This window comes from Panthera tigris, chromosome X (genome assembly GCF_018350195.1).
Source record: "Panthera tigris isolate Pti1 chromosome X, P.tigris_Pti1_mat1.1, whole genome shotgun sequence".
Lineage (NCBI taxonomy): Eukaryota > Metazoa > Chordata > Mammalia > Carnivora > Felidae > Panthera > Panthera tigris.
In genome coordinates this window covers 41,541,493-41,561,430 of record NC_056677.1, presented here as the reverse complement: position 1 = coordinate 41,561,430, position 19,938 = coordinate 41,541,493, and the positions used below count along the sequence as shown (strand labels likewise).

General features: G+C 37.5%; 1 pseudogene; it reads right to left on the bottom strand.

The window, feature by feature from the left end:
• Positions 1-14,601: 14,601 nt before the first annotated feature.
• On the bottom strand, positions 14,602-15,282 carry LOC102957388 (annotated as a pseudogene).
• Between the last annotated feature and the right edge of the window lie 4,656 nt (positions 15,283-19,938).

Genomic DNA, 19,938 nt, shown 5'->3' with positions numbered 1-19,938 from the left:
CCCATTCCGTCAGTTGCCGTTTAGTTTTGTTGATTGTTTCCTTTGCAGTGCAGAAGATTTTTATCTTGATGAGGTCCCAATAGTTCATTTTTGCTTTTAATTCCCTGCCTTTGCAAAGAGATGTGTCGAGAAGGAAATTGCTGTGGCTGAGGTAAAACAGGTTGTTGCCTGTTTTCTTCTCTAGGGTTTTGATGGTTTCCTGTCTCACATTTAGGTCTTTCATCCATTTTGAGTTTATTTTTGTATATGATGTAATAAAGTGGTCTAGTTTCATTCTTCTGCATTTTGCTGTCCAGTTCTCCCGGCACCATTTGCTAAAGAGACTGTCTTTTTTCCATTGGGTGCCCTTTCCTGCTTTGTCAAAGATTAGTTGGCCATACGTTTGTGAGCCCAATTCTTGGTTCTCTATTCTATTCCATTGGTCTATGTGTCTGTTTTTGTGCCAATACCATACTGTCTTGATGAGTTCTGTATGCTGAAAACTATAGAAAGCTTATGAAGGAAACTGAAGAAGACACAAAGAAATGGAAAAACATTCCATGCTTATGGATTGGAAGAATAAATATTGTTAAAATGTCAATACTACCCAAAGCAATCTACCCATTCAATGCAATCCCAATCAAAATTGCACCAGCATTCTTCTCAAAGCTGGAACAAACAATCCTAAAATTTTTATGGAACTACAAAAGACCCCAATAGCCAAAGTAATATTGAAGAAAAAAACCAAAGCGGGAGGCATCACAATCCCAGACTTTAGCCTCTAATACAACGTTGTAAAGCCATATTCTTTTTTAAGTGTTTATTCATTTATTTTGAGGGAGAGTGAGGGAGAGGCAGAGAGAAAGGGAGAGAGAATTCCAAGAAGTCTCCATGCTGTCAGTGCAGAGCATGACACAGGGCTCAATCCTGTGTCAATCATGACCTGAGCTGAAATCAAGAGTCAGACACTTAACCAATTGAGCCACCCAGGCGCCCCACCTTTAACATATTCTATTGACTAGAAGCAAGTCACAGGTCCTGTCCACACTCACAAATTATAAAGGGCATGAATACCAGGTGTCAGGAATCATAAGGTCATCATAGGGTCTACACCCTACAAGGGGTATATATTGTAAATGTCTAATAATTTTTATGTGCATTTAATCTATAGAGTCTCCTCTAAAATAGCTTTTCTTACATTTTAATTGTTGTTATTGAAAAACCCGGGTCATTTATCCTGTACTATTTCCAATAGTCTGGATTTTGCTGATTATATCCCCATGATGTTATCAAACGTATTATTTTTTATTTTTAATTTCCTATAAATTGATAGTTATATTTAGGGGTTGATCACATGCAAATTATATTTTTCTTTTTTTGGCAAGACCACAACACAGAAGACCATTACAGAAGGAACATATTGACCAGTTTTTCTCTTGTTGTTATAGTATCACCTGTTGATGATTGTTTCCTAGATCCATTAATTCGTTAGAAGTTGACAATGGTGAATTTCAATTCTATCTTTTTTTCTTTATCTGGCTATGCTGAAGTACAGTTCACATAAAAAGGTCAGGATAAATGTTTGATTCTTTTTTTGGTCAATTATCAAATAATGAGATGATTATCTTGCGTCCTCTAAAGATGTAATACTAACTTAACAGAAGACCATGGGGGAAGAGAAGGGGAAAAATAGTTACAAACAGAGAGGGAGGGATGCAAACCACAAGAGACTCTTAAATACAGACAACAAACTGAGCGTGTCTCTGACTGTTCAACTTTGGAGCTGGGGTGGGGGAGAGGGCAAAATGGGTGATGGGCATTGAGGAGGGCACTTGGGATGAGCACTGGGTGTTGTATGAAAGGCAATTTGTTAATAAGTTGTGTTTAAAAAATAAATAAAAATTACAATCTAAAAAATAAATAAAAACATTAAAAAATTTTTAAATAATAAAAAACCATATTTGATATATTTCAATCCATTGCAGTTATTTACTGCTACATAGGTGTCCCATCTTTGGCCAATAGGAGCCTGTTTGGGTTGGCTCCTGGGTCTGTTTGGCATGAATTAGCACTCTTTGAGAGCTTCTCTGCTTTCTGATGTTTCAGGTTCAAGGTTTATCATATATATCTTTGCTACCCCAGACCTGAAAATCAGACATTTCTCCAGGAGCTGTTCCTTTAGGTGGGAGATGGTATTTGAGCCCACAATCTGGGTTGCTAGGTGTTTTCATGGCTCTGGATTGGTCATCATTTCCAGTTCTTTTTAGGTGGAACAAAGTGAAGAAATATACATTTTAAGAGAAGGTATATCATTACTTCATATAGATATTCCCAAATAAAATTTAGGATTACAAAAAGGATAATAGAAAGGAGTTGAAACCTTATTCCTAAAAGAGTCTGAAGAGAACAGAGGCTATATCCCAATGGTCAGCACAAAGTGTCTGTCTCTGAAGGTTCAACTTCGGAGCCTGGCTATGCTGATCAGAATATCCTGGGGTGTGGATGGGTGTAAATATAGCCATGGTTGGCTGGTCCTTCGAACTCTGTCCTGGGATCTGGAGAGAATGCCTAGAAGGGCATCCCAGGTACTTATACTGGTGCAGTGGGGCAAGTGGGAGAGTTGTTTACAGAGACAACGGAGGGCAAGTGAATGGAATTTGTGGACTCATCTGCAATGAGAAGTATCGTGCTGGGGTATGTCCTTTTATAGACATGATCACATTTCTCTTTATTTTCAGGTGTTTCCACAAACCAGAGGTCTAGTCCCTTGAGGGGCCTTGATTGTTTTCAAGGGAATGAGGAACATTGGAACTGAAGAGAGTTTATGGGGTGAGGGACTGAATGCTTGCAGTTCACCAGGACCTATTAAGCCCCAGAGATCCACTTTACTCCCTCCACAAGAACAGAGTTGAGGTGACTGTGTTCTGGTGGGAGATATGTATGAAGAAAGTATGTAAATAGCTCTGTTGAAGTTTATAGGGTAATACCATATTGCCTGAGTGATGGAGGGTTTGACCAACAAACAAGCCACAACACTGTAGAGGCAGAAATGGATCAAGCATTCACAGATTCAAGATTTCTTCATTTCAAAATCTCCGGAAGATAGTGTATAGAACCACTTCCCAAGCTCCTCCCATGCAGCCACATCAAGAGATGGTATTTATGGCCCTTCTAGAACCCCTTGTTGTGATACCCATGGTAGGGAATTTTCAGGAGTTTATCCAGAATTACACAAGTCCAAGTCATATTAAAGGGACTTGGGGTGCATGAGTGCTAATGGACAGAACCAGGAGCAAAGCAGAGGTCAGAAAGAATGTGTGGTCCATATTGAGGGCTTTGGAGGAACAAAGTGAGGAAGTCGAGGAATGACTTCCTCCAGCCCAGCTTGCATCTACCTCCAGTAGGAGACAAGGCTGCATTTCAGGGAACATTTACATCTGTTACTTCTCAGAGGCATATAGGATGGGGAGGGGATTGAAACTGCTCAAGTGGAAGAAGGAACACTGAGTCTGGTGCCTTAGATACAATGGCCCCCTCTCTGTTAGAGCTTTGTTTCTCCACAAACATCAGGCAATCCAACAACACGGAATTGTGGCCTGGGTGGGGCTGCTCATGTGAACCATTCTTGCGGTTTAATTATCTCTAGAACGTATGTGTATAACCTACCTGAGTGGGAAACTGACAGTAGGGAGTGTATTCAGAACTCAAACAGCTTCTTCTCTCCTCCAGGGTTATGTTTTTATTTTATTTTTCATAAATATACCTATTTAAGATTTGGTAATAAATCTACATGGTTCAGAAATCAAAGTGATAAAACAATATATAAATTAAGAAGTCCCACTCCCACCCATGTGTGTGAGTGTGTGTGCACACTTTCACACACATGTCTAGGTTTTAGCAAAAATTTATTTAATTCGCTTGTTGGTTTACTTGGTTTTCTTTTTGCAAATATAAGCAATACCAATATATATTTTTACTTAACCCCTTTTCTCACACATAATTTAGCATGCTATATATACTGTTCTATACCTAGTTAGGTCTTCTATTCTCAGTATATTCTAAAGATCTGCCTATGAATATATACATGGTTTTGTTATTTCAATGTATTCCAGTGTGCATATCACCATATTTTATTTCTATTGATGAACAATTGAGTTATTACTAGTCTTCTAGTAGTACAGACAATACTACAACATAACTGTTTCCATATGTTATTATTTAATAATTATTTTTTATTTTTTCAGTCCGCATGCACACTTTTTTATAGTTTATTCTTGAGAGAGAGAGAGGGAGGAGGGGCAGAGAGAGAGGAGACAGAAAATGGGCTACAGAGAAATCTGTAGCTTCCTCTAAGTTTTGTTGTGAACATAAAACTGCATTTTAAAAAGTCTATTTTTATAAGGTTGTTTCTTTTTTGAATTTAAATTCAAAGTGAGTTAACATACAATGTAGTCTTGGCTCCAGGAGTAGAACCCAGTGTCTCATCTCTTACATAGGATACGCAGCGTTCATCCCCAAAAGTGCCCTCCTTAATGTCCATCACCCATTTAACCCATCCCCTCACCCACCTCCCTCCAGCAACCCTCAGTTTGTTCTCTGCATTTAAGAGTCTCTTATGGTTTGCCTCCCTTACTGTTTTTATATACCTCACACCTGTCAGAAATGTTAAAATCAAAAACACAAGAAACAACAAGTGTTGGCAAGGATGTGAAGAAAAGGGAACCTTTGTGCAACTGTTGACAGGGTTCCTCAAAAAATTAAAAATAGAACTACCCTATGATTCAGTAATCACACTACTGGGTATTTACCTAAAGAAAATGAAACACTACTTTGAAAGGATACATACACCCCTGAATTTATTGCAGCATTATTTACAATAGCCAAATTATGGAAACAGCCCAAGTGTCCATTGATAGATGAATGGATAAAGAAGAAGTGGTATATATATTCAATGGAATATTATTCAGGCTTAAAAAAGAATGAAATCTTGCCATTTGCAACAACATAGATGGAACTAGGAGTATATGCTAAGTGAATAAGCCAGGTAGAGAAAGGCAAATACCATATATTTTACTCATATGTAGAATTTAAGAAAGAAAATAAACAAAAGGGAAAAGAAGAGACAAACCAAAACCCAGACTCTTAACTACAGAGAACAAATAAATGGTTACCAGAGGTGAGGTTAGTGGGGGGATGGGTGAAATAGGTGGAGGGGATTAAGAGTACACTTATCTTGATGAGTAATGAATAATATATAGAATTGTTGAATCAGCATATTGTATACTTGAAACTAACATAACACTGTATATTAACCACACATAAATAAATAAGTAAATAAATAAATAGATAAATAAAGCAGTTTCATTAGAAACAGAAAAAAAACTTTTCTTAACAGTGTGAGGGGTGCCTGGGTGGCTCTGTCGGTTGTCTGATTCTTGATTTCAGCTCAGGTCATGATCTCATGGTTTGTGACATTGAGCCCTGCATCGGACTCTGTGCTGAAAGTGAGGAGCCTGCTTGGGATTCTCTCTCCCCCTCTCTCCATGCCCCTCCCCCGTTCTATCTCTAGCTCTCTCAAAATAAATAAACTTAAAAATGGGCAAAGGATGGGGCGCCTGGGTGGCTCAGACGGTTGAGCGTCTGACTTCGGCTCAGGTCATGATCTCACAGCTTGTGAGTTCGAGCCCCGCATCAGGCCCTGTGCTGACAGCTCAGAGCCTGGAGCCTGCTTCGGATTCTGTGCCTCCCTCTCTCTCTGCCCCAACCCACTCGCATTCTGTCTCTGTCTCTCTCAAAAATAAACATTAAAAAAAAGTGAGCAAAGGAATAATAAAAAAAAGAAAAATGGGCAAAAGACCTGAATAGACACCTCACCAAAGAATATACACAGATGATAAATAAGCATGACAAAATACTCCATGTCAAATGTCATTAGGGAATTACAAATTAAAACAACAATGGGATATAATTACACACCTATTAAAATGGTAAAAATCCAAATCACTGACAACATGAAATGTTGGTGAGCAACATGAACTCTCATTTATTAGTGGTAGGAATGCAAATGGTACAGCCACTTTGGAAGACAGTTTGGTGGTTTCTTATAAAACTGAACATACTCTTACCACACGATCCAAAAATTGCACTCCTTGCTATTTATCCAAATAACTTGAAAACTTGTATCCATATGAAAACCTATACATAGTTGTTTGTAGCAGCCTTATTTACAAGTGTCAAAACTTGGAAGCAACCAAGATGTCTTTCAGTAGGTGAATGGGTAGGTAAACTGTGGTATATCTAGACAATGGGATTTTATTTATTTATTTATTTGCATTTTTTAAAAAATGTTTATTTATTTTTGAGAGAGAGAGCGTGAGCAGGGAAGGGGCAGAGAGAGAGAGAGGGAGACACAGAATCCAAAGCAGGCTCCAGGCTCTGAGCTGTCAGCACAGTGCCCGACATGGGGCTGAAACCCACAAACTATGAGATCGTGACCTGAGCCAAAGTCGGACGCTTAACCGACTGAGCCACCCAGGCACCCCATTGGGATATTATTTACTATGAAAAAGAAATAAGCTAAAAAGCATGAAAAGACATGGGAAGACCTTAACTGCATATTACTAAGTGACAGAAATCAATCTGAAAAGGCCACATACTGTATTATTCCAACTCTATGACATTCTGGAAAAAGGGAAACTATGAAAGCAGCAAAAACAAACAAACAAACAGCAACAACAACAAAAAACAAGACAAAAAAAGCAAACAAAAAACAGTGGTTGCCAGGGGATAGGAGGTAGGGAATCATAAATAGGTGGAGCACAGAAGACTTTTAAGACACCAAAACTATTTTGTATGATACTGTAATAGCAGATCCATGCCATTATACATTTTTCAAAACCCATAGAATGTACAACACCAAGAGTGAACTCAAACATAAACTATGGGGTGATGATGTTAATGTAGGTTCATCAATTTTAACAAAGGTACTACTCTGATGGGGGATGTTGATAGTAGGGGATGCTATGCATGTAGGGGGAAAGGGAGAGAGAGAGCTCTTCTGCCCATTTTTATTTATTTTTTTTAAATATGAAATTTATTGTCAAATTGGTTTCTATACAACACCCAGTGCTCATCCCCACAGGTGCCCTCCTCAATACCCATCATCCACCCTCCTCTCCCTCCCACCCCCCATCAACCCTCAGTTTGTTCTCAGTTTTTAAGAATCTCTTATGTTTTGGCTCCCTCCCTCTCTAACCTTTTTTTTTTTAATTGGGTTCTTTGTTTTCTTATTGCTGAGTTTAAGAGTTCTTTGTATATTTTGGATAATAATCCTTTATCAGGTATCCTTCGGAAATATTTTCTCCCAGTCCAGCCTGTAGCTTATCTTCTCATTTCTTGACACACACACACACACACACACACAATTTACATGATCATATGTATATAAACATATGTTTTACATCATATGTCTCTAATAAATTCTTAGAAGTGGAATTTCTCAAAGGTAAATACTTCTCCATTTTTAAAGTACTAAATGAGCCCCATAGGAGCTCTACTATTTTTATTTTATACTTATAACATCACTGTATGAGAGTGCCTGTGTCCCCATTCCATCATCAACCTTCCCCCTCCCCTCACCATATCACAGTTGAAGGATAATACCTTAATGTGGTTTGGATATGTGTGTTAGTTATTTATAGCTGAGTAACAAATTACCCATAATTCAGCAGCTTAAAACATAGGACTGCTCAAAACATGGAATTTTTCTTTTGTCAGTATAAGTGATACAAGATAGAGTGCCCAACATGGATGCCACAATCTTTTATAACTTAATCTTGGAAGTGACATTCCATCACTTTTGCTGAATTCTCTTCATTAGAAGTGAATTGATGAGTCTAGCCTCACTCAGGGGGAGAGGATTATACAAGGGAGTAAATACTAGAAGGTGGTATCATTTGGGCCATCTTAGAAGCTGACTACCACAATATACATTGATATAGCCACTGTTGGTGAAGATGTGGAGCAGCTGGAACTCCCATAAGTTCCTGGTGGGAGTGTGAAATGGTATAACCACCTTGGAAACTAGTTCCACAGTTTCTTATAAAGTTAACCATATACTTACTATGAGACCAACAATTCTACATCTTCTACTTTTTTGATCATGATCATTCATAAACTTTTATTTAACCATTTATTTTGAAATATTTTATTGTTTTTATAAACGTTTATTTATTTTGAGAGAGAGAGAGAGAGAGTTCATGCACAAGTGAGGGAGGGGCAGTGAGAGGTGGAGAGAGAATCCCAAACAGCCTCCTCACTTTCAGCACAGAGCCTGATGCGGGGCTCGATGTCACAAATCGTGAGATCATGATCTGAGCTGAAATCAAGAATCAGACACTTAACCGACTGAGCCACCCAGGCATCCCAAACACTTTAAAAAAATTTTTTTTCTGTTTCTACTGAAACTGTTATTTATTTATTTATTTATTTATTTACTTACTTATTAACTTATTTATTTATGTGTAGTTAATATACAGTGTTATATTAGTTTCAGGTATACAATCTACTGATTTATCAATTCCATATAGTATTCATTACTTATCAAGATAAGTGTACTCTTAATCTCTTTCACCTATTTCACCCATCCCCCCACTAACCTCACCTCTGGTAACCATTTATTTGTTCTCTGTAGTTAAGAGTCTGGGTTTTGGTTTGTCTTTTCTTTTCCCTTCTGTTTATTTTGTTTCTTATGAGTGAAATCATATGGTATTTGTTTTTCTCTGAATGGCTTATTTCACTTAGCATTATACTCTGAGAGCCCAACGTGGGGCTGGATCTCACAAACTGCAGGGTCATGACCTGAGCTGAAATCAAGAGCTGGACACTTAACCAACTGAGCCATTTAGGCACCCCTGAAATAATTTTAGACAGACAAAAGTTGAAAAAAATAGTACAGAGAGTTCTTCTATTCCCTTCATCTAGTTTCCTTTCATATTAACATATTCCATATTGCTCATGTTAACACATTGCATAATCATTTTATATAATCATTGATATAATTATCAAAACTAGAAATCAACGTTAGAACAATATCATTACTTGACCTAAAGACTTTATTCAGATTTCACCAGTTCTTCCACTAACGTTCCTTTTCAGTTCCAGGAAACAATCCAAGACACCACATGGTAATTTAGTTTTCACAGCTTTATTGTGTCATCCACTCTGTACAGCCCCTTAGTCTTTAATTGTCTTTCATGGCCTTGACACTTTTGAAGAGTACTGGTCAGCTATTTTGCAGGATGTCCCTCAGTTTGGGTTGGTTTTATGTTTTCTTATTATTAGGTTGAAGCTACAATTTTTTTGCTTATATTTTAATTCCAGTTAGTTAACATACAGTGTTATATTAGTTTCAGGTGTACAGTATGCTAATTCAACACTTACATACCTCATTGTGTGCTCATCACAAGTACATTCCTTAATCCCCATCACCTATTTAACACATCCCCCCCCCCACCTCACCTCTGGTAATCATCAATTTGTTCTCTATAGTTAAGAGTCCACTTCTTGGGGCACCTGGGTGGTTCAGTCAAGCATCTGACTGTTGATTTCAGCTCAGGTCATGATTTCATGGTCATGAGATCAAGCCCCACATTGGGCTCCATGCTGAGCATGGAGCCTGCTTAAGATTCTCTCTCTCTCTCTAAAACAAAGCAAAAGAAATGAGTCTGTTTCTTGATTTGTCTCTCTTTTCCTCTTTTCTTTTTGTTTTGTTTCTTAAATTCCATGTATGAGTGAAGTCATTTGGTATTTGTCTTTGTCTGACTGGTTTATTTAACTTAGCATTATACTCACTAGCTCCATCCATGTCATTGCAAATGGCAAGATTTCATTCTTTTTATGGCTGAATAATATTACACACACACACACACACACACACACACACCCATACATACCATATCTTTTTTATCCATTCATCTAGGCATTTGGTCTGCTTCCATATCGTGGCTGTTGTAAATAATGCTGCTATAAACATAGGGATGCATGTATCTCTTTGAATTAGTGTTGTTTTATTCTTTGGGTAAATACCCAGTAGTACAATTGCTGGATCATTAGGTAGTTGTATTTTTAACTTTTTGAGGAACCTCCATACTGTTTTCAACAGTGGCTTCACTAGTTTGCATTCTCACCAACAGTGCATGAGTGTTCTTTTTCCTCTACATCTTCACCAATACCTGTTGTTTCTTGTGTTGTTGATTTTTAGCCATTCTGGCAGGTGTGAGGTGATATCTTATTGTACTTTTGATTTGTATTTCCCTGATGATGAGTGATGTTGAGCGTCTTTTCATGTGTCTGTTAGCCATCTGGATGTCTTCTTTGAAAAAATGTCCATTCGTGTCTTCTGCCCATTTTTTAAACTGAATTATCTATTTATTTGGTGTCGGAGTTTGAGAAGTTCTTTATAGAGTTTGGATACTAACCCTTTATCAGATATGTCATTTGCAAATATCTTCTCCCATTCTAAACGTGCCTTTCAGTTTTGTTGATTGTTTCCTTCGCTGTGCAGAAGCCTTTTATTTTGAAGTCCCAATAGCTTATTTCTGCGTTTGTTTCCCTTGCCTCTGGAGACATATATAGAAAGAAGTTACTATAGCCAATGTCAAAGAAGTTACTGCCAAAGAAATGGTCCAGATTCATTCTTTTGCATAGTGCTGCCCAGTTTTCCCAGCACCTTTGGATATTCTTTCTTGCTCTGTTGAAGATTAATTGACCATGTAATTGTAGGCTTATTTCTGGATTTTCTATTCTGTTCTACTTTTGTGGAGTACCATACTGTTTATATTACTACAGCTTTGTAATATAACTTGAAGTCTGGAATTGTGATGCCACCAGCTTCACTTTTCTTTTTCAAGATTGCTTTGGCTATTTGGGGTCTTTTGTGGTTTCATACAAATTATAGGATTTTTTGTTCTAGTTCTCTGAAAACTGCTGTTGGTATTTTGATAAGGATTGCATTAAATCTGTAGATTGCTTTGGGTAGTATAGACATTTTAATAATATTTGTTTTTCCAATCCACAAGCATAAAAATTCTTTCTATGTCTTTGTGTCATCTTCAATTTCTTTCATCAGTGTTTTATGCTTTTACGAGTATAGGTTTTTCACCTCTTTAGTTAGATTTATTCCTAGGTACCCTATTATTTTATGTGCAATTGCAAATGGGATTGTTTTCTTAATTTCTCTTTCTGCTGATTCATTATTGGTGTATAGAAATGCAACAGATTTCTGCACATTGATTTTATATCCTGCAACTTTGCTGATTTAATTTATCAGTTTTAGCAGTTTTTTGGTGGAGTCTTTAGGGTTTTCTATACATAGTATCATGTCATCTGCAAATAGTGACAGTTTTACTTCTGCCTTACATCCTTTCATTTCTTTTTGTTTTCTGATTGCTGTTGCTAGGACTTTCAGGACTATGTTAAATAAAAGTAGTGAGAATGGACATCTTTGTCTTGTTTTTGACCTTAGAAGAAAAGCCCTCAGTTTTTCTCCATTAAGGATGATGTTGGCTGTGAGTTTTTCATGTATGGCCTTTACTGAGGCTACACATTTTTAAATTTTTTTATGTTTTACTCATTTTGAAAGACAGAGAGAGAGAGAGAGAACGTGAACAGGGGAGGGGCAGAGAGAGAGGAAGATACAGAATCCCACACGGGCTCCAGGCTCTGAGCTGTCAGCACAGAGCCTGACGGGGGGCTCGAACCCACAGACTGTGAGATCATGACCTGAGCTGAAGTCGACACTCACTGGACTAAGGCACTCAGGTGCCCTGAGGCTACACATTTTTGACAAGAATACTACAGAAGTTATGTGCCCTTCTTAGTGCTGCATATTAGGACACATGTAACACCAAGGTCATTTTACTGGTGATGTTGACTTTGATCAGTTGGTTAACCCAGGCGTATCTGCCAGGTTTCTAAACCATAAAGTTACTATTTTCCCTTTGTAATTAATAAATATCTTGGGGAAGATATGTTGAGACTATGCAAATACATTGTTTCTCATCAAACTTTCACCTACTAATTTTAGTACCTATGTATGGATCTTGTCTGCAACAATTATTACAGTGCTATTCTAATAGTGCTTTTCTGATCTCATTCTTTTCACATTTATTAATTAGAATTATTCTGTAAGTAAAAGTTGCCTCTTTCCCCTCATTTATTTATTCAATTAGTTATTTACATCAATTTGGACTCATTTATTTTATTCTATGGGTTATAATCTAATAGTGTCATTATTTTCTGGTTCAAATTGTTCCACCTATGGCCATTCACAAGCTCTTTCAGGTTGGCTATAGTGCTTGTTTGATATGCCCACATTTTTTAAATTATTTTTTTGAGTACTTCCTTAATTTCTGGGACTACAAGATGCTCCAACTCATCTTGTATTTTCCCTGTCCCAGTTCAAATACTTCTTCAAGGAACTCTGTTTCCTTCTGACTACCACCTATGTTCACTGGTACTCACTGGGCTATTATTGCTTCTACACTATCTTAGATAACTTGGAGACTTGGAGATATATGAATGTATTATTATCCCATGTCACACACATTTTGTCTTTTTTCTTTCTTCCTTTCTCACTGTCTCTTTACCCCTCTCTCCCTTTCTCTCTCTCTTTCTTTCTTCTTTCTTTCTTTCCTTCTTTTCTTTTCTTTTTTTTTCTCCCTCCATCCTCCTACTCTCTTTTCTTTGTCTCTCTCCATCTCTGTCTTCCATCTACCTACCTGCCTACCTACTTACCTCTCTACCTACCTACCCACCTCTGATTCCAACCCAACACCACAGGGCTCATTCCAACCTTACCCTTTTCCTTAATTTTAACATCTTTCACTCACAGTGAGAAATCTGGCTCTCATTAACTACAGTGAATTTACTTATTTGTTCAACTATTGTATTCACATTAAAAAAATTCAAAATTGCCAACCCATACCCCTGGGAGAAAAAAATTTATTAATTATAGTACACTATGTTCAGTTCTTTTCACTAATATCCAGCAGAAATGCTATTTTCCAAATTATGTAGGTTATGTCTTTTCTTCCCCACCCCTTCAGTGTAGTCTTAGTGACTTGTAAACCAATTAGGTTCATTTTTTAAAGTTTTTGTTCCATTTTTGGTCCCCCCCATATCCCTTTTATTTTATTTTATTTATTTTTTAAAAATATAATTTATTGTCAAATTGACTTCTATACAACACCCAGCCAGTGCTCATCCCAACAAGTGCTCTCCTCAATGCCCATCACCTCCATATCCCTTTTAAAAAAATTATATATTGGGGCACCTGGATGGCTCAGTCGGTTAAGTGTCCAACTTCTGCTCAGGTCATGATTTCAAGGTTTGTGAGTTTGAGCCCCGCTTCAGGCTCTGTGCTGACAGCTCAGAGCCTGGAGCCTGCTTCAATTCTGTCTCTCCCTCTCTCTCTCTGCCCCTCCCCTGTTCATGCTCTGTTTCTCTCTCTCAAAAAATAAATATTAAAAAAATTATATATTATAAAATTCACATTTTGTCATATACATTTCTATGGGTTCCGACAAATGCAGAGTCATGTATCCACCACCACAGACATGAATGAAGTCTAATTTATAGATTTTTAATTTTTAGTTAATTTAATTTAATTAATTAATTGAATTTAATTTTTAATTTTTAATTTATAGATTTTTAAAATATGTTTATTTATTTTAGAGAGAGAGAGAGAGAGCAAGTGCAAGGAGGGGAGGGGCAGAGAGAGAGAGAGAGAAATAGAGGGAGAGAATCCCAAGTAGGCTCCACACTGTCAGTGCACAGCCTGACCCGGGGCTCAAACTTATGAATTGTGAGACCATGACCTGAGCCAAAATCAAGTCAGCTGCTTAACTGACTGAGGCACCCAGGCACTCCCAATTTATTGATTTTTTTTAAATGGATTGTACTTTTTCACGTCATATCTAAGAAATCTTTGCTAACCCAAGATCACAAGCTCTTCTTCCATCTTCCATGTTTTCTTCTAGAAGTTTTATATTTTTATGTTTTACATTTAGGTCTATGATACACTTTTTTGTGGTAAAATATACATAACACAAAATTCATCTTTTTTTTAACTGTTGGAAATTATGTAATTATTAGATAAAATTAACAGTAGTTTACAATTACATGTCACTTTACAGTTTACAAAGTTGTTAAATATACATTCAGTTTAATACCCTGAAATAAGGAAATTCAATTCTTTTGCCCTCCCATCTCCCATCCATGAAGGACAGAGCTAAGGAAAACTTGATCAGGAAAGGTCATATAAATGCATCAATCTGTATAGCACCACAAAGAGTAAAGGAGACAAAGGCAGGGCTTTGGAAGGGGCCACAGGGACGGTAAAGGAGAAGACTAGAGTGTTAAGTATGAAGAAAGGCCAGGGGTTGTAGGCAAATTAGGCAACAGAAATGGCAGGGTCACGTTCACTCAGAAAAGAACAGTGCACAGCATATGTCCCACATTCTAAAATAACATGAAAAGACCATAACTGAAGAGCTGGAGTTGAACTTTGTAGTTTCACAGAACACAAGTAGATGACCACCAACCGTGGCTTATGAATGAACTCAGAACTCAGGTTCAAAATGCATCTGGCTGCAACGGAGGGCCTCCTTGGCCCTTCAGAAATTTAACAAAGGTCATCTGAGGAGCTGCAATTTTACATAGTGGTGGCATCCTGAGAGCATCGATCAAGTGTTAATATCTTACAATCGTGGAAAAGGAGTTTCCAAGCGGGGCCGAGCAATATCGATGGGAAGTCGATACCTGGGCCATCTCTTGGAGATTCCAGCTGAAAGAACTGCCAAGTGTTTCTCCAGAGAAAGCACTTGCCTGGGTACGACTCAGGGCCGGGCAGGAATTCACACTATGAAACCGGCTGGAGGAAGGCGGAGAAGTAGCCCAGGAGACCACGTTCCCATAATTCTCTAACATCACTTCTCTGTAGAGATTCCTCCGAACAGGGTCCAGGCATCCCCATTCCTCTCGAGTAGGGTGCACAGCCACATCCTCAAATGTCACAAACTCCTGGTTCCTGGCTGGCAGGAGCGTGGCTGCCTGGTCTCCTGGGCTTCCCTCATGGGGAAGAGCAGGCACCTGGGGAACAGGTGGAGCCCCGTTGAGCTCCTGTTCTATGTCAGTGCCCTGTGCGAACTGAGGCTCTGGGGACAGACCCTCAGACTGGCTCTCCAAAGACTGAAACTGGACAATTGGTGATCCTGCTGATTCATGGGCTGATATTTCCTCCATCCTTGTTCTGGAGGACAATGGTCATCACTGAAAGGAGGGGCAGGCCAAGCAGCTGTCCCGTCGCGGACACCCTCACTCTAGGGGCAGCCCCTCCAAAATTCATGCTTTATCCACTTTAAAATGTACAATTTGGTAGCATTTAGTATATTCACAATGTTCAGCAACCATCACCACTATCTAGTTCCAGAATATTTCCATCACCCCAAAAGGAAACCAATCCATTAAGCAGTCACCTGTCATCCCACTCTCCCACCAGCCTCTGGCAACAACTACTACTGTCTGTCTCTACAGATTTGCCTATTCTGGGTATTTCCTTTAAATGGAAACATACGGGGCACTTGGGTGGCTCAGTTGGTTAAGTGACTGACTCTTTTTTTTTTTTTTTCAATATATGAAGTTTATTGTCAAACTGGTTTCCATACAACACCCAGTGCTCATCCCAAAAGGTGTCCTCCTCAATACCCATCACCCACCCTCCCCTCCCTCCCAACCCCCATCAACCCTCAGTTTGTTCTCAGTTTTTAAGAGTCTCTTATGTTTTGGCTCTCTCCCACTCTAACCTCTTTTTTTTTTCCTTCCCCTCCTCCATGGGTTTCTGTTAAGTTTCTCAGGATCCACATAAGAGTGAAACCATATGGTATCTGTCTTTCTCCGTATGGCTTATTTCACTTAGCATCACACTCTCCAGTTCCATCCATGTTGCTACGAAGGGCCATATTTCATTCTTTCTCATTGCCACGTAGTACTCCATTGTGTGTATAAACCACAATTTGTTTATCCATTCATCAGTTGATGGACATTTAGGCTCTTTCCATAATTTGGCTATTGTTGAGAGTGCTGCTATAAACATTGGGGTACAAGTGCCCTTATGCATCAGTTAAGTGACTGACTCTTAATCTCAGCTCAGGTCATGATCTCACAGTTTGTGAAACTGAGCCCTGCATTGGGCTCTGTGCTGGCAGCGTGGAGCTGGCCTGGGATTCTCTCTCTCCCTCTCTCTGCCTCTCCCCTGTTTGTGCTCTCTCTCTCTCTCTTTCTCAAAATAAATAAATTAAAATAAGTGGAATCATACAATATGTGGCCTTTTGCATCTGGCTACTTTCACGTAGCATAATGTTTTCAAAGTTTATGTTGCAGCATGCAACCATGCTTCATTTGTTTTTATGGCTGTGTGAATATACCACATTTTCTTTATCCACTCATCAGCTGACAGACACTTGGGTTATTTCCACCTTTCAGCTATTGTGAATAGTGCCTCTGAATATCTGTGTACAAGTTTTTATTTGAACACATGTTTTCAACTATTTAGGATATATACCTATAAGTAGAATCAATGAATCATATGGTAATTCTATGTTTAACTTATTGAGGAACTGCCAAACTATTCTCCATGGAGGTGGTTCAATTTTACATTCCCATAAGAAATGTGTGTAAGTTCCAATTTCTCCATATCCTTGCCAACATTTCGGAGTACATAACTTCTTTCAGAAAAAGAGGAGGGGACACTTCCCAACTCATTTTATTAGGCAAGCTTTATCCAAATACTACAGTTAGAAAAAGATATGACAGAAAAAGAAATCTGAAGACCAATATCTCTCATGAACATGACATGAAAGTCTTCATTAAAATATTAGCCATATATAAATATGTAAATATATTTTATATACTTACATTTATTAAAAGATATAGAAAACATACAGGAGATTTTATAAAGGAGATCACCCACACACACACACATATTTATATATCTTACACATCACAACAATGAGGGTTCATGCCAGGAATGCAAGGGTGTTTCAACATATGAAAATCAATCATTTTAATTCACCATATTAACAGACTAAGTAAGTCATGCCATATAATTATCTCAGTAGATGCAAAGAAAGCAGTTTATGAAATTAAATATTTATTTATTATAAAAGTTCAAAGCAAGCTAGGAATATAATGGAAATTCCTTAACTTAAATAGCATCTACACAAACCCTACATCATACTGAATGGTGAAATAGTGCATGCTTTCTTCCTAAGATCAGAAAAAAGGCAAGGATGCCCTCTCTGACTATTCAACATTCTGCTGCAAGTCCTAGATAGTGCTGTCAGATAAGAAAAAGAAATAAGAGGCATTCATATTAGAAAGAAAGAAAGAAAACTCTATTTCCAGACATTGTTGTCCACATAGGGATAATTTAAAAATCTACAACTAGAACTAGGGAGTTTAGTAAAGTCTCAGGATATACTGTCAATATATGAAAGTCATTTATTTCCTATATACCAGTTATGAACAATAGGAATTTGAAATTTAAAAATATAACACATACAATATCACCACAAAACACAAAAATGAACTACTTAGGTAGATACCTAACAAAATTTGTATGGGATCTGTATACTGAAAGTAAAAAAAAAAATCAATGAGAGAAATCAAACATCATCTAAATAAATGGGAAGAAGGACCATACTCAAAAAATTAAGATGACAATTCTCTTCAATTTGATCTATAGATACAAGGTAATCCCAGTCAAATTCCCAGCAAGCCTTTGTTTTTTAGATACAAACAAACTAATTAAAAAATTAATGTGGTAAAATAAAGGAGCAAGACTACAGAATGGGAGAAGATATTTACACATGATATATCTGATAAAGGGTTAGTATCCAAAATCTATAAAAAACTTATCAAAATCAGCACCCAAAAACCAAATAATCCAGTGAAGTAATGGGCAGAAGACATGAATAGACACTTTTCCACAGAAGACATCCAGATGGCTAACAGACACATGAAAAGATGTTCAACATCACTCATCATCAGAGAAATATAAATCAAAATCATAATGAGATACCACCTCACACCTGTCAGAATAGCTAAAATTAAGATCACAAGAAACAACAGGTGTTGTGAGGATGCAGAGAAAAAGGAACCCTTGTGCACTGCTGGTGGGAATGCAAACTGGTGCAGCCACTGTGGAAAACAGTATGGCGGGTCCTCAAAAAACTAAAAATAGAACTACCCTATAATCCATTACTCAGCCTTGTAGAGGAATGAAATATTGCCATTTGTAATGATGTGGATGGAGCTTGAGTATATTATGCTAAGTGAAATAAGTCAGGCAGAGAAAGACAAATGTCATATGATTTCACTCATACGTGGAAGTTAAGAAACAAAACAGATGAACATGTGTGAAGGGGAAAAAACGAGAGGGAAACAAACCATAAGAGACTCTTTATGATAGAGAATAAACTGAGGGTTGATGGAGGGATGTGGGTGGGGGATGGGCTAAATGGGTGATGGGTATTAAGGAAGGCACTTGTTGAGCACGGGGTGTTGTATGTAAGTGATGAGTCACTAACTTCTACTCCTGAAAACAATATTACACTATATGTTAACTAACTAGAATTTAAATAGAAATTTGAAAAAGAAAAAAAAAATAAAGGGGCAAGAATAGCCAAAACAATTCTGAAAAATAAAACAAAGTTGGAATATTTGCATTACTAAATTTTACGACTCACTGTAGAGACTCAGTTATCAAAACAGTGTAGTATTGACAAAGCATAAGAAGCATAGATTAATGGAATAGAATAGAGAATGGAGAACAATATAGAGAATCCTAAAATTGGCTCACACAAATGGAATCAACTGTTTTTCTTTCCTGTCAGAGAAAAAAGTACAAATAAACAAGAACAGGGAGAAGGCTAAAGGAACCCTTTGGTACTGGGTTTGAGTCAAAAATATCAGTATAAACTCTTGTTTATTTAAAGATATAAACAGCTAAAGAAATAAAAATAAATATGTATGTGTACATGGGTTAGAATATCTGTATGTATTTCCTTGCTCTTCGACACTATTAGCAGTAATACACCAGTAGCAATGAACACAACTAATACCAAGGGTTTGGTTTCTAATGCCAATTTCCAGCAAAGGAATCAGATCTCATTGGAGAAATTAATAGCTGACTGTAGATCTGGAATAGGGAAAATTCAAGATGACCCTGGACCATCCTATAGTTCTAGTAGATAAGGAAGTGCCCTCTTCTACAATAAAAGGATGGGGGCATGTCAGAGGGATGCAGGAACCAACTTCAAAGACCTAACAATGGCCAAATCTGTAACAATTTGTGCCACATATTTAAAAAATGCAGTATTGGATTATAACACAAAGAATAAAATAAATGTCCATTAATTCATATTGCTATAAACAAATAACTGAATGAATAAGTAAATAAATAGAAGATGGAAAGGGCAAATCTTTCTTACAGAAGAATCTCAATTAATAAATGCAGAAGCAACGAGGGAAACAGAAAATTACTATTAGAACAAGACAGCAGTATTGCCTAAGGTAAGATCCACTGATGAATGCTAAAATTACTGGGTAAAACTTTAAGGAGAAACAGGATATTTGCATAACCTCAAAGTAATTCCCTTGTGGTGGTTTTAAAATATGACCATAAACTCTTTGCTACCTCTCTAACCAGAAAGTGGAGTTTAATCCCCTTCTCCTTTAATACTGAGGACTTTGACTCATTTCTAATGAAGATTATGGAAAGATGAAAAATAATAACTTTATAACAGAGAAACTTGGGAGATACCACTATAACAAAGTAACCAAGGTTAATATCACCAGTAATAAGTCATGTTGATATCATCTGTTCCCTGAAACAATGCA